The 17,763-nt window shown below is 44.0% G+C and overlaps 1 protein-coding gene across 6 annotated transcripts in view; it reads right to left on the reverse strand.

The window, feature by feature from the left end:
• Positions 1 to 17,763, reverse strand: part of ebf1a (EBF transcription factor 1a) — a 482,981-nt gene that overhangs the window by 320,913 nt on the left and 144,305 nt on the right. The gene's annotated exons all lie outside the window — the stretch shown is intronic.

Here is a 17,763-nt window from a genome sequence, read left to right on the forward strand (position 1 = left end):
TTGGCTGAATGTCCTGTTTCCACACTGTAGGGATTCTATGGCAATCTTTCTACTGTCAATTGTCAGGTTCGAGGTCTTTTAAGGAATGGAGGAAGGGAAAGGGGAAGGGTTAGGGGATAGCAGGTGCTGTGAATCTGAACGGACCAAATGGTCTGCCGGGGATGAACTGCAAACGCCTACCTGACACAGGTTCACTGTAACTTTGGATTGGAAGGATCAAGAGTATATGCATTTCTTTAAACCTTAGACTTTCTTGTCACATCCCAAAGTCTTTTACAGTAATGGAGTCCTTCTAAAATGTTGTCACTGTCATAATGTCGAAACTGACATACCAGCCTTATACTTCACTCTTGAATAGTCCGGTGTCATTTTAAGATTACGCCCTCTTGTTCTGGAATCCCCTGACCCCTCCCCACCAAGGTCACTGCCATCACCAAAGGAAGTGAAAGTTGTGAGGGGATTCTGTAACAACTCACTGATACATACTTGTTGACTCCTCACCCAGTCCAAAAGACAAACACCTCCTCGTCTGAGAGTTATTATTAATCAGGAAATCTGGGGGTGTGAGGAGTGGAGCCAACCATGACTTGGAAGGATGTTAGGTGCAAAGATTACTAATGTGAACAGTGCACTGGGTTTAATGGGATAGTTCATCTTCACTCATTCACTCTACCCTGGTACAACACATGCACACAGTCCACAACATTCTCTATCCATAGCCCAACATCCCTCAATCATTATGAGGAGTATTGATAAGGTGACTGGCAGCTGTCTTTTCCCGAGAGTGGGGGACATCAAGACTAAGGGGCAAATTTTTAAGCTGAGAGGGGACAGATTTAAAAATGGCACGAAGGGCAATTTTTTATCCAGAGTGGTTCAAATGTGGAATGAATTTCCCAAGGAAGTGATTGGTTACAACATTTGATAGACATTTAGATAAATACATGAATAAGAAATATTTACTGGGATATGAAGTAGTTGGGATATGGCAGGTGAAGTAGTTTTGTTTGGGATTATGGCCTGGATGGACGAAAGAGTCTCATTCCATGCTGTATGACTCTATTAGTGCTCAGCTAATCCAAAGTAAGATTGGACCTATCTTCTGCTCTCACAGTCAGTTACTTGTATTTACATAGCACCTTTAACAGTAGTAAATTATGCCAAGGCATTTCAGAAGAAAAATATTTTCAAGGGGTAGACAGCCAGAGAGGATTGGGAACTTCCCGCTTTCACAGGCTCAGCAACTGGTGGCTCATGCTCAAGGGTTGGGGATGGGCAGCACACCAGATTCGAAGGAAGAGATTAAGATGGTTAGAAGGCTGGAGGGGGTCAGGGTGTTTCTGTAGGGTGGAAGGGTATAAAGGTTAACTCAACTGGGCTAGCCGTATCAATACAGTGGCTACAAGAGCATGTCAGAGACAAGGAATACAGCAGTGAGTAACTCACCTCCTGACTCCCCAAAGCCTGTCCACCATCTATAGGGCAGGAGTCAGGAGTGTGATGGAGTAATCCCTACTTGCCCTGGATGAGTGCAGCCCCAACAACACTCAAGATACTTGACACCATCCAAGACAAAGCAGCCACTTGATTAGTGCCACATCCACAAGCATCCATTCCCACCACTGACACATCAGTATCAGCAGCATGTACCTTCTCCAAGAAGCACAACAGAAATTCACCAACCGTCCTTAGACAGCACCTTCCAAACCCATGACCGCTTCCATCTGGAAGATCAAGGGCAGCAGACACGTACAAACACGACCAATTGCAAGTCCCCTTCCAAGCTACTCACCATCCTGACTTGGAAATATATCGCCGTTCTTGGCTGTGTCAAAAGCCTGGAATTCCCTCCCTCAGGGCATAGTGGGTCAACCCACAGCACATGGACTGCGAAAGATTCAAAAAGGCAGCTTACCACCACCTTCTCGAGGAGCATCTAGAGAGGGGCAATAAATGCTGTCCCGGCCACCTGTGCCGACATCTGATGAGTCAATTATAAAATGGAAATTAACATTCCCTTCCAGACAGAGGCACTCCAGAAGAAGAGTGACATGACCCAGAAAACCCAATATGACTGCCCTTGAACCATCCACAAATGGATGACAAAATGCGATTCTAATGCAAACTATCATTTTTGCTGGGTTTTACTTGGCTATAATTATATCAAAGTCACATTGATTGAGCCATAACACTGTCAGTCACAACAGCTGAAAGGCAGTCACACAGAAGTTGAGGAAGGTTCTATTAATTACAATGCCTCACAGCATAGCAATGAGTACAGTCTGTACATTTCCCAACATGATTTACTATCATGTGTGCGCCATTTAAACCTGAAGACTTGCAACAGGATTTGCTTTAAGTGACTGTAACAGTGGACTAGGGCTCCTTTACTCTTGGATTAAGCATGCAGACCCTCCCTCCTCTCCCCTTGGTAAGATCTTTGCTGCGATTCTCCAACACTATTACTATGACTCACAAGCCAATAAGGTACTGCTTCTGTCCAAACCAAACAGGCCAATGAGTAGGAATGTTTTAGTCTTAATAGTTTAAAAAAAGGTTCATAAAATAATCAGCTTGGGTGTAGAGATGGTGTCTTTTCCTGCAGTGGTCTTTATAGAGCATGCGAGGGCAGATAGTACACTCAATGCATCCAAATCCAGTCCAAATGGTGAGGCAGAGGTTCCTGCTGGGATCTGGTAACATGCTGCCTTCTTGGCCAAATCAGATTTTAGATATAGATTTTTTAAGTTTTATAGTCACATGTACTCAAGTATGGAAGTATAGGAGTACTGTGAAAAGTATACAATGTCTTCACACAAGGTTAAGTGCTAAGTAGTAAGAGAAGCAGTTAAGAACAGTTTAGCATTCCTTCATAGAATAAGTAGAAAAACAAAGAAATAAGGCAACCGTTATCATTAGTCTTTTGCCAAAAATCATTTACCAATTCAATCACAAATCTTAGACAGTTGGTGGGACTGTGCCCTGGTCACAGGGAGTATGTGCAATTGTTTAAAGAGTAGAGAAAATTGCAAGACCTTTTCATTTGTATGGAAAAGGACCCCCTCACACACATACCTCCCTCCCCAGATAAAGTAAGGAAAGTGAACACACGCACACATAAAATTCCATCAACTCTGTTACAAATATTTTTTGACACAAGTTCAAGATTATTATTTTTCTGTCGCAATATCAAAAGAGAAAGAGGGGGCAATTAACTGTTTGCAGAGAAATCGCAACGCAGGACCCCATAATGGTGTCATTTGCACTCCAGTCACAAGTGCCTAACGCTCAGTCCTCCCAGTAATTAGGGAGATACACTGTACTGGCTCAGTGACTAATTAGCAAATTATGTTGAAAATAGCATCCTCCTAATTAACCGTTATTATGGCATTTTCTGAAGTTGTGGCTTTAATTAGCAAGAACCTGATGCATGCGCTTTCAAAACTGCGTTAAAAACATGATCAATAAGCACTAGAGATTATTATGAAGCGAAAAGCACGGGCAGCTGATTAATTTGCTTTATGCAAAGTTGCTGTGTATTTAATAATATTTTATCTGAGTTGCAAGAAACAGGTATAATTCGGTTCCATTAGAAATTGCTGCTATTCATTAGCGCAACTAGCTTTGTGTTGGTCCAATCAGAATTCTATTTTTCGGGCTGCAACAGCATCAAAGTCAAGTACTGAAAGTTTTAATTAACTGACACTAATGAGGTCATTGAAACTGATATATCAGCAATTCAGCACACCGTTAAATGTGTTTATCCAGGGACTTGTCAAAAACATTTCTTTACCACAAATATTGTCCATTAAAAGTTTGCTTCTTGCGTCTCGAGCTACAGTGGTGGCTCCCAACAGCTTTCTGATGTCAAATCTGTACTCATCGGGCCATTTGCTCTCTTCAGCATTTCCCCTCCATCCCTCACACCTTGTGTCTCGCACCAGCTCAAATCTCTCTCGGGCCTTGCCCCTCCCTCTGTCTGCAATCTCCTTTATACAGAAGCTAAGAACAGGAAAATTCGAGCCTGTTCAATATGATTATGGCTGATTCTATATGTCAGTGCTTTATTCCCGCTTTCTCTCCCTAACCCTCGGTGCCTTTAAAATCTGAAATCTCTTTCTTGAATATATTCAGTGATTTGACCTCCACCGACTTATGTGGTAAAGAAAGGTTCACTACCCTTTGAGTTAAGTGTTGTTTCCTCATCTCAGTCCTAAGTAGCTGAGACTGTGTTCACTGGTTATATCATCTTCTTTGCATCTGGCGTATCCAACCCCTGTTGAAATTTGATACATTTCAATCAGATCCCCTCTCATCCTTCTAAATTCTAGTGAATACAGGCCTCACAAATCTCCGAGGCCTCTACCCTGCACTAATCTGGCCTCTTACTCATCCTTGATTTTCATTGTCCCATTGTTAGCAGTTGTCATGTCAGCTGCCTGGGGTCTAAACTCTTCAATTCCCTCCATAACCTCTCTTAGATGCTCCTTAAAAACTACTTATTTGACCAACCTCGTATCTCCTTTTGTAACTCGGTGTCAAAATTTAATTTAATAACTCTCTTGTGAAGCACTTTGGAACATTTTGCTAAGTAAGGCATTATATAATCACAGGATCACACAAGATTTACAGCACAGGAGGCCACTGGGCCCTCTATGCTGTTCATGTCCCTCTATTCCCTGCCTATTCATGTATCAATCAAGATGCCTCTTAAACAGGTTGCTATTGTATGCACCTCCACCTTCTCTTACAGCACATTGCAGAAACTTACTCCAGCCACACTGGTGCCTCTCATCTCTTTTAAACTTAGCCCTTTTTAACTTAACCATTTGTTAACTAGTAATTGGCATTTCTGCCTTGGGGGAAAAAAGATTCTGACTATCTGTGCCCCTCATGGTTTTATAGACTTCTATCAGGTCACCCCCTCATCCTTTGACGTTCAAGTGAAAATAACATAAACCGTGCAAATGCAACTTGAGGATGATGTTTTGATAGCTCAGCCAAGAGGCCTTTCCTCATGTCTGAGGCTTGACTATGAAGGCTATTCGACTGTGAGAGCACCAGGAGTTCACCTGAAGTCAACGCACAAGCCCTTTAAGCACTAGGATTCTGTCCTATGATTTACTAAGAAAATAAAAGGCCAGTTTTCACCTATGCTGTGTAATGACATCAAGCCAATTTTAGTCACCCAGAATTCAGGCAACTCAACAGGACGAAAACACCCTTATGTGGCAGAGAACACTCTTTACAAAGTATACTGATTCAAGTCACCTTGATGTTTACATTACTTTCTTAGACTTGCACTATGTAATTTATTTAATTTCTCTTCAGCAGGTTAATGGAGGCATTACTAAGGTATTAAGAGCATGATACGTGGCTATGCTATTCCATGCAAAGGCTGACAAAGGAGGACAAAACTGAGGTGAAATTTTTGGCTGGAGTTTTTTTTAGTTGAACATTTTGGTTTTCGATCAATGTTTAGTTAATTTGGCATTTAATCAAACAGCAATCCACCCAGAGGGAAGAAGCAGTAGAGGAAAAAAAGTAATGTTTGGGAATGAACATACTGGAGCTCCAATTTGAAGTATGTAAACAGAGTCGGACCAGTAAATATTGTTTGCAAGTTTTTCCAAGGGTTTTAGCTGGATAGCGAGAGTTTGTAGTCCCCAACAGCAAAATATGCAAAAACACCCAATCTTATGCCCAAGACAAAAGCAATCCAAATGCAGTCTGTTCTGATAACGATCCAACGTTATAAGAAAATCAAGTAATAGCAGCACCCTTTAAACCAATGGGACTTTTTATCTTTATTCATTCATGGGACGAGGGTGTTGCTGACTAGGCCAGTGTTTATTGCCCATCCCTAATTGCCTAGAAGGCAGTTATGACTCAGTCACATGGTAGTTTCCCTCCCTTAAGGGCATTAACGAACCCATTGGGTTTTCCATCAGTAGACAATGGATTCATGGTCATCATTAGATTCTTAATTTCACATTTTTGTTGAATTCAAATTCCACCATCTGCTGTGGCGGAATTTGAACCCAGTCCCCAGAACATTTCCTGAGTCTCTAGATTAACAGTCCAGCAATAATACCACTAGGCCATTGTCTCCCCCTGGAATCATGTTATAGCCAATACGGGTAAGGAAAGTTCGTGCTCTTCAAATAATGGTCTAAATTCTTCAATTGCTTTATAGCCAATTCTCATTGAAGAAACACATGTTAGAGCAAACTTACTGCATACAAGAACGCCAATGGAAACTGATATCTTCCATCGAGGAGAGATGGAGAGAAAAGTCAGGGTAAGGTTATGGAGTGGGAGGTAATAGAAATTAATGCTCATTTGCCTTGTTGTACAAACTAATGTTAACGCATAACGTTGTTGTGGTTCTGTTCGCCGAGCTGGGAATTTGTATTGCAGACGTTTCGTCCCCTGTCTAGGTGACATCCTCAGTGCTTGGGAGCCACCTGTGAAGCCCTTCTGTGATCTTTCCTCCGGCATTTATAGTGGCTTGAATCTGTCGCTTCCTGTTGTCAGTTCCAGCTGTCCGTTGCAGTGGCCGGTATATTGGGTCCAGGTCGATGTGCTTATTGATTGAATCTGTGGATGAGTGCCATGCCTCTAGGAATTCCCTGGCTGTTCTCTGTTTGGCTTGTCCTATAATAGTAGTGTTGTCCCAGTTGAATTCATGTTGCTTGTCATCTGCATGTGTGACTACTAAGGATAGCTGGTCGTGTCGTTTCGTGGCTAGTTGGTGTTCATGGATGCGGACCATTAACTGTCTTCCTGTTTGTCCAGGAAGTGACAGATTCAAACTACTATAAATGCTGGAGGAAAGATCACAGAAGCGCTTCACAGGAGTCTCCCAAGCACTGAGGATGTCACCTAGACAGGGGACGAAACGTCTGCAACACAAATTCCCAGCTCGGCGAACAGAACCGCAACAACGAGCACCCAAGCTACAAATCTTCTCACAAACGTTAACGCAGAACATTTTCTAATCTACTTTCCTCAGATTTGTTCATGGACGGTTGAAGTCCTCGGTGGATACTGGAAATCCATTAGCTTTCTTTGCCAAAGATTGTCCAAGTGTCTTGTTAGACTAGTGGGACTGATGATAATTTACTGCCAACCCATGACCTGATTGGCAACAGCCTGTGGAGTGCCTTCAATGAGAGAGCACTTATAATTTAGTGGCTGAGCATAAAATAGACAGGGACAATCTTTTATATGTGGGCCGAGGGAGGGGCGGGAGGCTGGTTGACAACATGTGCCACCCTTCAAAGAGACAGCAGCGAGGTGTCTGGGTCTCCGGGCCTTTGACCTCTGATTTGTTTTCCCACAAGGCCTTCGACCACCTCCCCCGCCCTACCCAGCAAGCGGTGAAGCTGTTTTGCTGTCTGAATCAGTCACATAAATGAATAAGCCTCTAAGTGTTTCCAAAAGGCAATTGAGAGGTTGGTTCATTTACACCAAAATGTAGCCCCGCTGGTTTAAAATTAAAACATACACCAAGTTAAACCTTTCCCTTGTGCCCACTGACCCATGGGATAAGTATTGAACTCACATGAAAATAGATCCCAGCCTCTTGCATTCACCTAACAAAATCCTTTTCTAATTCTTTTCTTCCTCCTCTCTTGCCAAGGTTCCACACTGACTGAGATGTCACAAATCTTTTGAATGCTGAATTCATTCACTTTGCACTGAAGTAACATCCCTTCCTACCACACAGTGGCTCTGGAGAAGTAGAAAATTCCTGACATTAGGCATTTTGGGTCAGGAGGTCTTGACAGCTTAAAGGGCCACCTCTAAGACTGAACAATAAACCTTCTATTACTGATAAGATGATTTAAAGGATTCGCTGTGTTGTGTGGTGTCCTCACAACTGAAACTATTCATTTGGCATTTACTGTCAATGACAAGTGGACTCATATGTCTGTCAGTGTTAACTTGTCACCAAACATGCTGCTGAGGAATGATCAAAGAATTCACGGCTTGCAAGAGTTTATGATCTATAAACTGATTAATCATCTGTAGTTAGTGCAGTATTCATAATATTATTGAACTTACGTGACAGCAGCCCTTTATCCTAACGGTCTAATCCTTTTTACTGAGATACAAGGGCCAACAATGACCATTTCCAACAAAGGAGAATATGACCATCGTCCCTCAACACTGAAGTGCATTATTGTTGTTGAAAAACCACACCATCAATATCATTGGGGGGGTGGGGGGAGGGGGGGAGGGAGGGGTGGAGGTGTGTGTGTGTGTGATGGTGGTGGCTTAATCAGTACAGCCATATTAATACCTTGGCCACAAGCGTTGTTCAAAGGCTGGGGATTCTGTGGCAAGTAATTCACCTCACCCGATTCCACTTCCTCTGGCAGGTCATGCCATACACACCACCCTCTGCGTGAAAAAGTTGTCCCTGAGGTCCCTTTTGTATCTTTCCCCTCGATGTCCTCTAGGTTTGACAGCATACGGTTTAAAAAAATCAGGGGCTGCCCATTTAAAATGGAGATAAAGCTGTTTTTCCCTCTGTTAGAAGGTCATGAGTCAATGCACTTCTCCTGAAAAGATGGTGGAAGCACAGTCCTTGAATACTTTTTTGTAAAAATTGACACATCGGTTCATCTTAAACAAGGGTAGGAGGGATGTGAAAGATTAACAGGGTTAGGTAGAAGACTGATTTGAAATTGCAATCAGATCAGCTTTGATCTCATTGAATAGTGGAGGAGGTTCAATGGATTGAATGGCCGCTCCTGTTCCAGATTCAAATGGTCCTGCATATTCCCACTGCGTAGCAGTTCAAGAATGCAGTTCTCCACCATCTCATTACCTCAAGGGCAATGATGAATGGACAACAAATGCTGATCCAGCCAGGGACATCATGCAAGCTAATAATATCACAATGAGTCTAAAATTGCTTTTCTATAAGGTTCAATGGGCAGCACACTTTGGCATACAGGTCTTGCCATCAGTAAATTAAACTAACCAGGTTTACCAAGGAAGAAGCCTGATTTTGGAGGTGCATTTAAGAAAGGGTCAAAAGATAGGTTGATGAAATGTTTTGGAAGATACATTACAGGAAGGAATACCAAAATGTACAGTCGAGGAAGGGGAAGTATCTGTCACCAAAGATGGAGTAAGTGAAGGGAAGCTAGAATCAGAGACAAGGAGGAAGTGAGGACTGCAGATGCTGGAGATCAGAGTCAAGAGTGTGGTGCTGGGAAAGCACAGCAGGTCAGGCAGCAGCCGGGGAGCAGGAGAATTGACATTTCATGCATAATTCCTAATGAAGGGCTTATGCCTGAAACATCGATTCTACTGCCCCTTGGATACTGCCTGACTGTCTGTGCCTTAATAGCACCACACTCTCGACTAGAGTCAGAGACTGAATGTTACGGATAAAGATGACAGGCATGTGAGTGGAATGAGTTCAACAAGGAGGTTTGTTGATCGGAATGAGAATTTTACACTCCATCAGAGACAGGACAATGCTGTTCATTGAGAAGGATGTGGTGATGATCTGGCAAGGCTCAGCACAGGACAAGAAGAAAGTAATAGAGTTTTAGAGGCTTTGGTAGAATCAGAGGGTGTAAGATAGAAGGTCCACAAAAAGCTGCCAAGAAATGGACTTGAGAAGATAACATGTACTTTAGAGAGTGCGAGTAAATTGAAGCACATACTCTGGTGTGGCATTCAGATCGTGCTAATCTGTTGTGGTCAAAAAGTGTCTCACAGCAGGTCAGGCAGCATCCGAGGAGCAAGAGAATCGATGTTTCAAACATAAGTTCTTCATCAGGAATGTGGGACCCCAAGGAAGCTGAGAGTGCGACAGGTAGATGAAGGTGGGGGTGAAGGTGATAAGTCGGAGAGGAGGGTGGACCGGATAGGCGGGAAGGAAGATGGACAAGTAGGACAGTTCAAGAGGGCCGTGCTGAGATGGAGGGTTGGAACTGGGATAAGGTGAGGGGAGGGAAAATGAAGAAACTGGTGAAATCCACATTGATCGCATGGGGTTGGAGGGTTCAAAGGCAGAAGATAAGGTGTCCTTCCTCCAGTCGTCAAGTGGCTTGAATTTGGTGGTGGAGGAGGCCCAGGACTCGCGTGCCCTTGGCGGCCTGGGAGTTGAAATGATTGGCCACATTGCAGTGGCGTTGTTTAGTGCGTGTGTCCCAGAGATGCTCTCTGAAACCTTCCCAGTTATCTCTCAGCCCTCTTCGACACCCCCCCACATTCCTAGTGAACAGCTCAAAACGTCAACTCTCCTGCTCCTCAGATGCCACCTGCTTGGCTGTGCTTTCCCAGCACTACACTTTTTGACTCTGATCTCCAGCCCCCACTTTCTCCTGCTCTGTTGTGGTTTTCAATTTTGTACAACAGGCCCAGTAATCCCTCTCTGGTGCACTGAAAGAATCCAAAAACTTTGTTTCAAATCAGAACAAGCAGAGGTATCTCGGTCATCACTAATGTATCAACCAACAGGGTGGCATGGTGGCTCAGTGGTTAGCACTGCTGCCTCACAGCACCAGGGTCCCAGGTTCGATTCCAGTCTTGGATGACTGTGTGGAGTTTGCACATTCTCCCTGTGTCTGTGTGGGTTTCCTCCGCAGGCTCCAGTTTCCCTCCACAATCCAAAAATGTGCAGGCCAGATGAATTGGCCATGCTAAATTGCCCATAGTGTTAAGGTGCATTAATGGGCGGCACGGTGGCACAGTGGTTAGCACTGCTGCCTCACAGCGCCTGAAACCCGGGTTCAATTCCTGATTCAGGCGACTGACTGTGTGGAGTTTGCACGTTCTCCCCGTGTCAGCGTGGGTTTCCTCCGGGTGCTCCGGTTTCCTCCCACAGTCCAAAGATGTGCGGGTCAGGTGAATTGGCCATGCTAAATTGCCCGTAGTGTTAGGTAAGGGGTAAATGTATGGGTGGGTTTCGCTTCGGTGGGTCGGTGTGGACTTGTTGGGCCGAAGGGCCTGTTTCCACACTGTAAGTCTAGTCTAATCTAATCTAATCTAATCAGAGGGAGATGGGTCTGGGTGGGTTACTCTTCGGAGGGTCGGTGTGGACTGGTTGGGCCGAGGGGCCTGTTTCCACACTGTAGGGAATCTATTCTAATCAACACTGAAATAGTGCCATTCATGCTAGCTCGCTGTGTACCATTTGGCCTGCATTACAACGGTGTCTACACCTCACCACTTAACCATCTGAGGAGTGCTTCGGGATTGTGAGAGGCGGTATAGAAATACATGTCCTTTTTTTGCGAGTGGCAGATTGCAGCTGAGCATGCTGCCCTTCTTGGCAACACATGATTTGCTGTTTCTCCTCACTGCTCCAGTGTGTCCTTCAGCTGGTAATGTGAGGATTGACTCGGAACATCCCCCACACCGAATGCTCATATCAGTTGTGAGGCTTATAATTACACTGCACACTCTTTGAAATCATTATGTGAAAAATGTAGTCGCTTAAAAGGAGAACTCTGCCTTAGCCTTTGACTGGTGTAGCGATCAGAGGGTTAACTACAGAGCATTAATATTTCAATGTCAGGTTAGTTGTTAAGCTGGACAATTAAATGGCAATCACTTGCCTTAAACAAATAACTCTCACTTGTGTGTGTGTGTGTTAAGGTATATGCCCAATGGTACTATTTTTAAATGTGAATCAAAATGAAACCAGTTCAAATGTGAAGAGGGCAGCTTCAGACCATGCTCTGCATAAAGGGTGGGTAGAGGAACTTTCTTTCTCTCAAAAAGAAAAATTGCCATAGGTGTACATAGCTGACTCATGTTCTGTGCTGCTCTATCCTGCCACATCTAAAGAGCAGCACTTTGTAGCATTGCTTCTCAAAGGCTGCGCTGAGTGCTTCTCTGTGCCTTTTAGTGGTTTACACCTTAATCTCGTTTGTTTGATCCGCCAGAATTGGGTTACCCCCCCCGAGTGATTGATATCCAGCATCCGAGAGGCTGCTCGCTGTCATAATTATACGGCAGGAGTACACACAACAAAGCCACATGCTCTATAGCAACAGAAAATGCCACAGAATGATGAAAAATGCAAACAGGTTTGACAGCTGGAGATGTTAAGGAAGCATGATATCAAGAATCCCAGGCTGGGGAAATGAATTATAGAAAGCTAGGTGGCTTTGTTTATTGTTCAGCTTTTCTGTTTTGTTTTTATTTTTGGTGTCCCTGAGGGAGGAAAGAGCTAGTGGGGCTGTCTTTCTTTTAAAAGAAATAAAGAAAAAGGATAGCTGAGGCATGTGGACAGGGTGGAGGGGGTGTCAGGGGTGGAATGCCGGTCACTGTATCTGACGCCTTCAACCCATTCATCCGGACGACTATGGGAAGTGAGGAAGAGGGACAAGAAATGGCAACGGTACAAACAATCCTGATGGCTTTTATTCTGCTCTTGATCTTCCATCAGCCTCTCTGAGCTCTGAATGACAGCTGACATTCTCCACTTCATGGATGGGAACTCCGAGCAGTTTGATGGTTATCGACCCAGACAAGTGTAGGAAAATGTCAAGCTTGGAATATTTCCACAGCCTGCCTTTCTCTCTCTCTCTCTCTCTCTCTCTCTGTGCCACCCCCACCTCCAAATCCCTTCATATTCAAGCGTATTCCGGGCTTGTGTGTTTCTGGCTCTTTATCGCTCCTGAGAGAGGGGGGAGAAAAGCAACCTTTTTTTTGTAATGCCAAAAATGTTAATACTCTTCTCAATGCCCCTGTTACATTGTCATGTCAAAACCAATTTAATGGGGAGGGGTGGGGGAGGGAAGCATTCTCAATATACAGAAAAGAAAATTAAACAATTAGCAAGCAAATAGGCTCTCTGAGAGGTAAGATCCAACCCACCAAGTGTATTGGATTTTCATATGAAAGGGAGTCTAAAGGTCACATCTCCTCACTGCTGTAAGGTTCCCAGCAACATGAGATACCTATAGAAGGCCTTTGCATGCATAAATGGTCATACAGAAGGTGTTGCCGATTAAACTATCGTATTTCAAAGGGCCTACAGTAAGCCAGAAAGGAAGAAAAGAGGCCTGTGTCTTTTGTTTGTCAAAGAGCTACAGTAGGTGATAATTAACCCATTTTTTTGTTAAGAAATCCCATGGACAAAAGTCAGAGGATTACCACCCAATCTATTGTTGCCTCAAGATAAGGATGTTTTATTCCACTGTACAATAGGCCCAGTGAGCCCTGTGGAGATGGCGATTAGAAAGCAAACTGTTACTATTTAAAACGTTATACAATATAATATTATTTTAAATATAATCAAAAGGATTGTACTATATAAACGCATTCCTGAGAGCATTGGGAACATTATTAACAGCAGTTTTGTACAACTAAACAGCACCAGTCCCTAATTTACGGCTCTCGATGTTTGGCTAAAATATTTATTGGGCAAGATACAATTATTATTTCATTAATTAGTGCTTAATTAATGCAAAAGTAGGATATGATTCATGAGTTTGATTGATTAGCAGGGTTTCTAGCTGAAATGTAAAAACAACATTTGAAAACATGTTTGAATAGTGAAAAAAATTATTCTTCATATCAAAACCTCCTCACGACCGTTCTAGTTTGATCTAAGTGCATCAAAAATTTGGTAAGTATTAATTTCTAACTGAAAAGTCCCGCGTAATATTAAAATATACAGTCATTTCAAAAGTAACATAATATTTTCTCAAAGTCTTTGTTTCTTTTCCTCTCACTTCCTCATCTCAGAGTGCTATCACCCACTGAAGTGCAGTTTAATTATCATAGACATCTCATCCATTTCCAGTTAGTCAAGTCATGGAGACATGTAATGCAACAGTTACTTACATTTATGTAGTTCCTGTAATGTATTAAAACTTTAACAGCAGCAAAGAAAATCTGAGACAAACAAGGGGATATTAAGAAAGGTCACAAAAGGATTATAGATTTTAGAGAGTGTCTCAAAGCAAGAAAGAGGTGACAAGAATTATAGGGATGTCTGGAGCTTAGGGCCTCAGCAAACTAAAGGAATGGCCTCCAAGCTGGGCACTGTGTTTCAGATCTTAACTAATTTCTATGTCAAAGAGTTATAGAGACAGAGAGATGTACAGCACAGAAACAGACCCTTCAGTCTAACTCGTCCATGCCAACCAGATATCCTAAATTGATCTCGTCCCATTTGCCAACATTTCACCCATATTTCTCCAAATCCTTCCTATTCATATAACTACCATGCCGTTTAAATGTTGTAATTTTACCAGCCTCCACTACTTCCTCTGTCAGCTCACTTCATACACACACCACCCTCTGCATGAAAAGGTTGTCCCTTCAGTCCCTTTTAAATCTTTCCCCTCTCACCTTAAACCTATGCCCTCCAGTTTTGGACTCCCCTACCCTGGGGAACAGTCCTTGCCTATTCACCCTATCTGTGCCTATCATGATTTTATAAACTTCTATAAGGTCACCCCTCAGCCTCTTTATTTTCTCTCTCTCTCTCTCTTACTCTCAATCATTGTAGAACACCAAAAACGATGTCCAGTCCTGGCCTCAATGGGCATAGGTGAAGAATATCCTATGCAAGAGCCACAAATAGCAATTTTCACACCCTCGCCACTGCCTTTGCTAATGGAGCACAGGTCACACACCAAAGATGTTACCTCAGCTCGAAATGGGCACAGGATCCATGCAGAATCATGTGCAGCATTAATTAATGGAACCAGCAACAATGTAGAAAAGCCCACGCACTCTCCTCTAACCTAACCTCTTGCCAAACTAAGCCAGGACCCTGTCTGGGACGTGATAATAAAAAAAAGACCAAATCTCTGGCCTGCTCCTATTTCATGGTCCACCCACTCTATCCTGTGTCTCTTTGGAGGGCTGTTGAGCCTAAACTCAACAGAACCTCTTTGACTAAGACCTTGGTTCTCCCTGACTCTCTGACTACCATCCGTTCTGACTGACAGCGGTGGTGGATAGGGACTTGGAAGAGAGTAAATCCACTGACACCACACCTCCCCATCTTTGTACCCTGCACCAACACACATGCACTATCACCCTACATGCTTTCCATAATTGCTGCAGCGGAGTTCTCTCTAATGGTGGATGCAGAGCCACCTCGATAGTGAAGTCAGGCTTTGGAAAAGTGAGTTATGGAATGAACTGGCTGAAAGAGCTGGTCTTCCCTTTGGTAGTTCTGTGGCTAGCGCTGCTACCTCACTGCACCAGCGACCCAGGTTCGATTCCAGCCTTGAGCAACTATTTGTGTGGTTTGGGTTTCCTCCGGGTACTCCGGTTTCCAAAGATGTGTAGGTTAGGTGGATTGGCCGTGCTAAATTGTGCATAGTCAGGGGTAAATATAGGGTATGGGGAATGGGCCTGGGTGGGTTACTCTTCCGAAGATTGGTGTGGACATGTTGGGCCGAAGTGCCTGTTTCCATACTGTAGGGAATCTAATCTAATTCCAAGTGTTTAATGTACTAGGATCTGACAAAAGTAAGTGGCCCTTTTATCTCTGTCTGTCATTTTTTGGTTTCCAGTCTTTTGTAGTAACAACAGGTCCCTTTGTCAAGGAGTGAACTCCTTCCCACCCCCTACAGCATTCAGCTGCCTTCATTTTCCCATTGTCAGCCGGATGTCATGGCGCTATATCAAAGTCAAGCAGGGCTCCTCCAGGCCATAGCTGACCACTAACATGGCCCCGTCCATGAGTCTGCCCAATCCACATAAATCAGGTTAGCTTAATTTTCCTGACACAGCAAACTATGCCTCACACTTGTCCAGAGCGCAGCATCAAACAATCCCTAACTTACACACACATCAATGTTTCACTGAATCCTTACTCTGTGGAAGCAGGCAATTTGGCCTATCAAGTTCACACTGACCCTCCGAAGAGCATACTGAATCCTTGCATTTCCCATGGCTAACTCACCTAGCCTGCAGATCCCTGGATACGATGTGCAATTTAGCATGGCCAATCCACCTAACCTGCACATCTTTGGATTGTGGGAGGAAACCCGGAGGATACAGGGAGAATGTGCAAACTCCACACAGACAGTTACCTGAGGCTGGAATCGAATCCGGGTCCCTGGCGCTGTGAGGCAGCAGTGCGAACCATTAGGTCACAGTGCAGCTCTCATTTGCTGTCATGGGCTCTGGGTGAATTGGGCATGTAATCAGATAGAAGGGTCCTTCGTTGGCAAAGATACAAGTTTTATCCTTTCCATCGCTGCCCTCAGGAAAAATCATCACTATTTTCAGGTTGTCAGTTTGCTCGCTAAGCTGGTGGGTTTGTTCTCAGATGTTTTGTCACCATGCTAGATAATGTCGTCTGTGCGCCTCTGGTGAAGCTTTGATATTCTATCCCATGTGCTATTTATGGGTCTCGGTTTGTTGTGGGAGGTGATATAATTTCCAGTTCTGTTTCTGAGAAGTTGGTAAATGGAGTCCAAATCTATGTGTTTGTTAATGGAGTTCTGGTTTGAATGCCAGGTTAGGTTTAGGGTTAGGCATGCAGATCAGAACTCCGTTAACAAATACATAGATTTGGACCCCATTTACCAATTGCTCAGAAACAAAACCGGAAATGATGTCACCCACTACAACAAACCTGGACACATAAATAGCAAGCAGAACAGCATACCAGCACTTCAGCAGAGGCTCACAGATGATGTTACCGAGCATGGTGATGAAACGTCTGAATACAAACCTTCCAGCTCAGTGAGCAAACTTACAACCTGACCCACAACCTCAGCTACAAATCTTCAAGATTTCATCATTATTTTCCTGCATCACAATGACATATATTGGAAGGGGAGTTGTTATTATTACAAGACAAAGGGATTCTCTGGATGATTACTTTTGTGCTATGTCTTGCTCTCCAGCAGGTCCTGAGGTCCTTATTAAGTGCATTATTTTGAGTAACTGACTGAAGGGAAAGATGGGAAGGGGCGGTGGTATCTTGGTCTAGCCTCATGGGTCTTGGCTGCCTTCGAGCTGGGGCAGAGACCCACCAATCAGGACATGTTGACCACCAAGTGGGCCTATTCCTAGAATGAAGACCCCGCAGCAGACATCCCACTTTTAGGGGGAGCTGCTGTACAATCGGCACCACTGTGGCCAGATGAAGTGACTCGGAGCCCCATCGGGCACGTGATAAATGGAAGTGATGTGCGTGAGGAAAGAGGTGAGCGAGTCTTTCTGGGTTGGAGATTATAGGTATAGAGGAACAGGATGCTTTCACAGGCTGTCCCCAGACATCCTCTGTCCATACCCTCAATCAGACACTGAGCTCCTTCAACTGAGGGAGCTGTTCCACTTCTACTGGGATGAAATGTAGCCCAAACAGTTTGACTTATTGGGCATACTGCATGAAGACTACATGCCCAGTTTTGGCTGTGTTAATCCCAGTAACAGAGAGACAAGAAGCCTTTAGGTGGTCCTCATTGGCAGCTTAAGGGCCGTGGGTACTGCTAGAGCTGGAAGACTGACTGTGGACTTAATTCCGGTGGAGGCAGGTTGCGATGGGTGTTGGGTGGACCCTAATTAACCACTTCCAGGTGCAATGCTGTAATGTGAGGAACACAACAGCCAAGGCTCACGCAGCAAGCTCCCAGTGAGATTATCTGTTTCATTTTACAGTCGCTGGGTTAAGGGTGGATGTGGGGGTGGGGAGCTAAATCTCAGCTGCAGTACGGAGAAAAACTCTCACATCCTTTGAAGTAGCATCTTGACGGTCAATCCAAGAGGGCCTTGTTTTATTGTCTCGTTTGCAAAGGTAGCTACTCG

This window comes from Hemiscyllium ocellatum, chromosome 16 (assembly GCF_020745735.1).
Source record: "Hemiscyllium ocellatum isolate sHemOce1 chromosome 16, sHemOce1.pat.X.cur, whole genome shotgun sequence".
Lineage (NCBI taxonomy): Eukaryota > Metazoa > Chordata > Chondrichthyes > Orectolobiformes > Hemiscylliidae > Hemiscyllium > Hemiscyllium ocellatum.